The following is a 7404-nucleotide window of genomic DNA, read 5'->3' as shown; positions in this document are numbered from 1 at the left end:
AAAATCTTCTTTTAAGCCGCTGCGCGGTCGCGCAAGCTTCTGCTCGAAGGCGCGAGAGATAAAACTTCTATCGGCGCCAGTATCAAAAAGCATAGATGCATAAAATCCGTTAAGCAAAAATGTACCATTAACTACGTCGTTATTCGCTTGCGCTTGGTGCGCGGTTATGTTAAAAGCTCGGCCACGCGTCACTTGGTTCGAAATTTGGTTCACCGGATTCGCTTGAGTAATCTGAACTTGTAGCCTTGGGCACGCGTTCCGGAAATGACTTGGATCACCGCAGTTAAAGCACGATCTGGGTCGTGGGTTTTGGTAAGTTGGCTGTTGGTTCTGCGGGTAGGCTGGTGGTGTTGGCGCAATCGGATTGGAGGGAGGGGTTCTACAGTACTCAACGGAGTGACCTACGCGGCCACATCGGTTACATTGTCGACACGGGACTTGAGGTGGGTGATGAAGTCTACAGGTTGGGCAAAAGGGTTGGTTTCCTGTGTAAGGTTTCTTAGTTGGCGGGGCAGGGAGTGCTGGATTGGTTAAGGCATAGTTGTGGACTACAGGAGGTGCTGGGTAGGTTGACAGTGGGTTAGGCGCGTAAACTGGAGGTTGATAAATGGGTTGTTGGACAATGGGCGGGTTGGTAAGCGCATAGGCTTGTCTGCGCCTACGTTTCTGGTTATGGTTTGAGGGTTCTGGTTTGGTTTCTGTTGGTTCAGGGACAGTCTTGGTGGGTTTGGTCTTCTCAGTTCCCCGCAGGAACAGGGTTCCTGCTCTGACATGGTTGTCGCTGAGCACAGCGGCCAATTCGATGGCGTCAGAGAGGGTAACTGGGTTTCTGGCCCATACAGAATCTTGAATTTCCATGGGGAGACCCCCAAGGAATTTCTCGATGGCTCGGCGGGAAGGGGTAACAAGGTGAGGGACTAGTAAGCTTAGCTCGTGGAAGCGCGTCGCGTACTCGCGCGCTTCACCGCTGTATTGCTTCAAGTTCCAGAATTCTTCCTCCAGGCGCTTAACTTCGTTGGGAGGGCAGAATTCTCGCGTAAGAATTTCCTTGAATTCCTCCCATGTCATGCTAGAAGCAGCCTCTGCGCCACGCGCATGAGCTACTCCATTCCACCATGTAAGCGCTCTGGATTCCAGGACACTGGAAGCATATAGGGTTCGTCTTTCTGAGGGGCATTGGGTATGGAGGAAAGTGTTTTCAATCTTCTCAAGCCATTGGAGCATCACGGTGGCTCCTTCAAGACCTGTGAACTTCGGAGGGTTACCCGCATTAAAGGACTTAATGTTATAACTGGAGGTATTAGCATTGTTTTGGCTCAAAGCTTGGGCTATTGCGGCGGCCATTTCCTGGGAACGTTGCTGTCTACGCATGCGCGAGGCTTCTCTTCTCTGAAATCGGCGAGATAGCGGAGGCATTCTATAAAAATTTTAATTTTAGTTAATATCTTGGTTTTAGCGCAAAGTTTTAATCTTATAAAGCTTGGCTTCACGGAGTTAGATACTATCAAAAGTTAAAGTAAAATAAATGATCCTAAATGCAGACTTAATAAAGGTAACAAATTCGAATCAAGAACCGACAATTCACGTATCACCGTGACTTTCCGAGTTCTCAATTTAAAATAGCTAGTAAACGAGTATTGGAGATTGACGATTCATGTATCACCATGACTTTCCAATCTTCAATATAAAATATACAAGAAAATGAGTATTGGAGGTTGACAATTCATGTATCACCATGACTTTTCAAGTCTCCAACCTCAGAACATAATCGTAAAGGGAAATTGAAAATCAACTATTCATGTATCACCATGACTTTTCGGATTTTCAACCCCAACAAACGAATATGTAAGTAAAATCAATAAAAATCGAAATTCAACAAAAGTCGAAATATCGCGGAATAAAATCATATACTGCGCAAGCGCGAGCATATTCATAAATAACGAGTAATTAACAATAAGCGCGCAAACATGAGATTTCTCTCATGCGCGAGAAGGGACTCTTAGGTATTCTAGGCCGTTACGTCTAACCACCTATCCTAAAGTCAACGAGCTCTGATACCAATCTGTAACACCCCGACCAAAGGCGGATTATACATCGGGGCGCCACATATTGCTTCATTACTCGCGACACTATTGGTGTCAATATTTATTAATACACATTTTATCGCGCACGCGCAGCGGGGAAAATAAAGAACATAAATCAAACATAAATCAATATATTATAAATTATAACATTCAAACAACATTAACTTGTCTTGATACATTTTAATTCTAGGTCCAAAAGTAAAAACGTCCTACGTGTCCACAAGCTCCAAAACAGCTACTGCAAACCTGAACATGTGTTAAAATAAACGTCAAACACTTGCGTGTTGGTGAGAAATCAAGTTTAATAGATAATCATAGATAATCACAGTAAATCTGCGCGCAACACGTGTATGTCTAGAGTTTAACAAGGGTGTAATCAGATTGTGATCAAGCCTAAGATAGTTCATAGATCATAGTTCAATCCATGCTCCCAATTGAGCATAAAAACGAGAAAACATCTGTGCAAGTGTAAACAAAGAAAACCGTAAACGATAGGTCTCCCGTGTTCAACTAATGGTACCAACGGAACTGCGGAATAGGCCGAACAAAGCGGTTAATGATACACACATACAAATAAACAGCCAAGTAAACGTCCTCAACACATGGGATACTGCGCGACTAAAGTTCATAAACAAGTTTAAGACTCAAGTTTTGTATGAACACATGAACATCCCAAAGCATTTAAAATAAAAAGGGATTAGATACGAGATAACTCACATGATAAACGATGCGGTGATAGATAAAGCAAGAACCAACTTTAAACAAGCACAAGTTAACCTATAATTAAAGATTATTGTTTTAACGATCTGTTTTAAGTCTTGATTATAAGTTAGCATAAGTAGATTATTATATATAATATATTACCGGAAAAGCAGGAAGAACAAGGAGGAAGACGGAGGCAAGAGAGGAGGCGGCAGAAGGACAACGGCAGAGAGCAAGAGGAAAACAGGAGAGATTAAGTGTTTGTGTGTGTAGTGTTAAGAAAATAATACTATTATTTATAGGAAAACCCTAGGAGACATAAATCCAGAAAAGGTTCCAAGACAAACAGAACAAGACAAAACAAAAGATATCAAAAGATATGGCAGCTGCAGGGGGCAAGATAAAGCTGTCAGCGAACAGTAAAAAGGCATGGGCAGGTCAGATAAAGGTACTGGTCAAGCATGGCAAAAGCAGATCTCAAAAGATAATGTCAGTCACTTTTTCTACCAACCAATGGGGTTGGTACGCATGCTGCGCCGAAAGTAACTTTTCAGACATTAGATAGGTTAGGTCAACAGCTCAGAGGAAAAGACATTTACAAAAGCAAACGGCTAGAATAAACAGAAGATACAAGGGTTAAGCGCGGGAAGGCTGAGTGCGCGAAGGCAGACACAGAAGGTCAAGAGAGCGCGAGCGCGAAGGTAGACAAAAACAACCTTAACGCGTCGCGGAAAGAACTTCATTTCCATGCGCACTGCGGGAAGAACCACATTTCTTAGCGCGCCGCGGGAGGAACTAAGATTCCTAGCGCGCCGCGGGAAGAACTATAATTCTTCGCGCGTCGAGGGAACTACAAATCCTTAACGCGTCGCGGGAAGCATTCGTCTCGCGTATCGCAGGAACAGATGGTCTTCACGCAGGATTTCTTGTAAGGGGTCTGCGCAGACAACCTTAGGCGGGAAGGAACAAGAGGGAAACAAGGCTTAAGGGCGGGATGGCGACAAGAGGGAAAAGAAGGCGGAAAGAGAGGAGAAGAGGAACGGGACGGCGGAAAGAAAGAGAGAGAAAGAGGCGGGAAGGAAAATACATTAAAAATAAAGTAAAATATAAGTATAAATAAATACTAGATCATAAAAGAAAGAGATCGGGTCAAAGAAACGGGTACCTGGGTCGGGTCGGATCGGGGCAGATGTTACACACGTCACCATAACTTCCTGCACGTCCTGACACAGTTAGAAGAAACCGTCGCACGACGTTTCAGATGTTTGGACTGTTCCTATCTTTCCACCAACTCTTCGAATTTCGAAATTCAAAATTCAAAAAAGATTCAAAAGTAAGCGGGAAAACACCCCTTACCTTGGCAAACAAGTAACCGTAAGACGGATGCGGGTACAGTGTTAAGGCAAAACCCTTCACATACCTAGCACCCGCAGGGAATTGAAGCCAAGAATACCTTGGCAACCAAGTAACTATAAGACAGGTGCGGGTACAGTGTTAAGGCAAAACCCTTCACATACCTAGCACCCGCAGGGAATGGACCCCAGTACCTTGGAAGTAAAGTAACCGTAAGACGAGCGCGGGTAGTGTTAAGGCAAAACCCTTCACATACCTAGCGCCCCGCAGAGAATTGAAACCAAGAAGGATCTTCTGGGCAATGCTTGCGGATAGAGGAATAACATCCCCGCATAACGGGAACGTCGATAATTATATTGTTTGAAACTCCGTGATGGAATTGGTGGTCTTAGCATAATTGATCACTATGTTGAAAACCACCAGAACCCCATGGAGACTATATACAAGTAAGACTCAACGCTCCTGACTTGCGAGAATGTTACATACCTAACCGCATCATACCCAAAGATCAAGTAAAAAAATCGGGAATTTTTGCAAGTGACATTAGGAAACCCGCGGGAAGAATCCCCACGGAGAACCTTAAAACTAAAAACCCTTTTCAAAACCCCTTGCTTAAAGTCCAAAAGTTCACCTCACTTTATTAAACATTCATGAGAAGAACATTGGACTGGGGGGACTTGAAGAGGTAGGTCCCAGCAGAGCCCAGTTGGTCCCGCAAGACTCACCTTGAACAGGGACGTCTGCGCAAAGGCCATCTGCTCCCGCAGGACCCACCATGCTCAGAGAACCTTACGCGCAGTACGCAAGCTGTACACGCAGGGAAAGCCTCCCAATGGTGAAGTACCCCGCCTGTTCCCGCAGTTGCGGGTACAAGCCATCAGGGAAGGCTACCCGCAGACAGCAGGGCTACACGCACAAGACAATAGCTACTTCAGTAGTCACATGAAGGAATGAGCAAGGCGGGAACAATCCCGCCAAAATGAGCCAGTCCGTATGATTCTGAAAGATCTTTTGTACTATACCTACCAAGGTATGGATAGGACAGACAATCTGACCAGAACAGCCCATGAGCCAATCACAAGGTGACAGCTCACCGACAACAGTACGAGGAGGAGCACCCTCTAGTACTGTTTGTCACTATTAGCCGCTGCCTACTCACCAACTCTTACTGAGGGGCATGCGCAGCCTACAGTTGGTGGAATAGTGTTACTGTTGGCCGTAACCTATTCACCAACCAGCATGGCCTGCGTATAATCCACAGTAGGTGGGACGTGCATAATCTACAGTTGGTGGAATAGTGCAGCCGACTTTGTTACTGTTGGCCGTAACCTATCCACCAACCAGTATGGCCTGTGCATAGTCCACTGTTGGTAGAACAGGAATACTATTCAGCTGGCTGTACCTTCTAGGAAACCTACCTTCGGCTATAAATACTCCAACATCTTGGAATGGTAAGATCATCTGCTATCCTGTTATCTAGCAATCTCTTAATATACACTTATATTCAGAGCAATCTAGTCTGATTCTCACGCCGGAGGGTGGTCACAAGGAGGAACCCCCCCCCCCTTCTCAGTGACGAGCTTACGGTGTTTGTTTTGCAGGTCCCCTGAAGAACAACCGTCTCTGTTGGACCTCATTCTCGTGGGAAACATTACTTAACCCCCAAATTATCTATAATCTGCACCCGGTCACTTAGTGTTTCTTCACCTTAAAATGTAGACAACAAAAGGAAGATAGTCAAAGCATGGTCCGATAGTGGATCAACTGTACAAAGTTTGGACAAAATACGATCAAGTTAAATATCGTTTTCATAACTGACACCAAGTATGCTATGAAAATTCAATGATCCCTCAGAGTTTGAATATTCAAAAATCAATATTTTTTATGTATGTATATCATCTAGATTTTATAGAACAATTCAAAGTTCATAAAGTTGAGTCTTTATTAGATAAAAATCTGAAAATAATCTTTCATATGAACATGTTTCAAAGGTGAAATCGACCATGAAAATATATCCATCTAGGCTAAATGACAAACTTTTAGGAATGTTACAAACTATATTTTAAACATATAACTTTTTCAAACTAGGCTAAGACCCTTACACATCTTCTATGCTTTGAACAAACAACTTATGCAAACTAGGCTAAGGTTGTTTTATGTGACATGATCAATGTATAAACTACCTTGTAATATAAGTTTATGCACAGTGTTTCATATTACTTAGATTTTGACTAAACTAAGCAACCACAATTTTTGTATCAAGGTTGCTCCAACAAGAAGGTGACTGATTCATGGTTTGGACCATAAGTCGTCGATTGGTCTACTTTTTAAGTTTACATGCATGCATGTACTTAAATAACCTCTTTATCGACTCACAACATGATGTCAAAGACTATATTTTCACATAGTGATCATCGCGCTTAAAACACACCTCTCCAATTTCAAGATCATAATGACAATTAATATGATGTTTGTGAGACAAATTGCATACATTCAAACTGTACCTAAGTGGTTATTTCTTTAGTATAGTTAAACTCTTAAGTGTTTCGAAATGGAATAAATGTATATTGTTGCATTGATGATTGTGACTAGGGTTTTCAAAGAAAGAAGATTATATACTAAGCATTGAATAATTTACACAAAACTACCTCTAAATTATCATAATTACATTGTGTGTGAAAATGGTGTGTATGTATATGTTGTATTGATGATTGTAATTCTGGTTTACAAGGAAGGTTATATACTAAGCCCTATATTTACACAATATTAACATTATCATAATTACATTATTGTGTCTAATACGTGTTATAGAAAATTTTGAATAATCCCTAATTAAGTATATAGAGATTTTCTAGAGAAGTTTGTAAGATCTCTAGCGGGTTATAAGATACAATACTCAAACCACTATGATTTTTCAAGCTCTAGATATCCTTCTAACTAAATATTTAAGTTATTCACATCCTTTTAATGAAACATATATCTATAATAATGTAAATCTTTAATGTGTTTGCCAAGTATGTCGAATTGTACTTGTTCATTAAAAAATAAAAAACAAAAATTAAAGTAATGGCAGACCAATTTGAGTGCCCTTTTCTCAAGCCTTGCATTTTAAGCACTAACATGTCGCAACTCACTTTCCAAATTAGCATGTAAAATGTAAACAAATAAAATAAAATAAAAAGTTGTTTATATTAAATGCAAGGCCGTCTCTGAAAATATAAGTACCTCGGCCGAGCTAAAATAAAAAGGCTCGTAAGCCTTAACG

Source organism: Bidens hawaiensis, unplaced genomic scaffold, assembly GCF_021521415.1.
Source record: "Bidens hawaiensis isolate Kalapana, Puna unplaced genomic scaffold, B.hawaiensis_p1.1 tig00018666_1, whole genome shotgun sequence".
Lineage (NCBI taxonomy): Eukaryota > Viridiplantae > Streptophyta > Magnoliopsida > Asterales > Asteraceae > Bidens > Bidens hawaiensis.
This window is presented reverse-complemented; position numbering follows the sequence as displayed.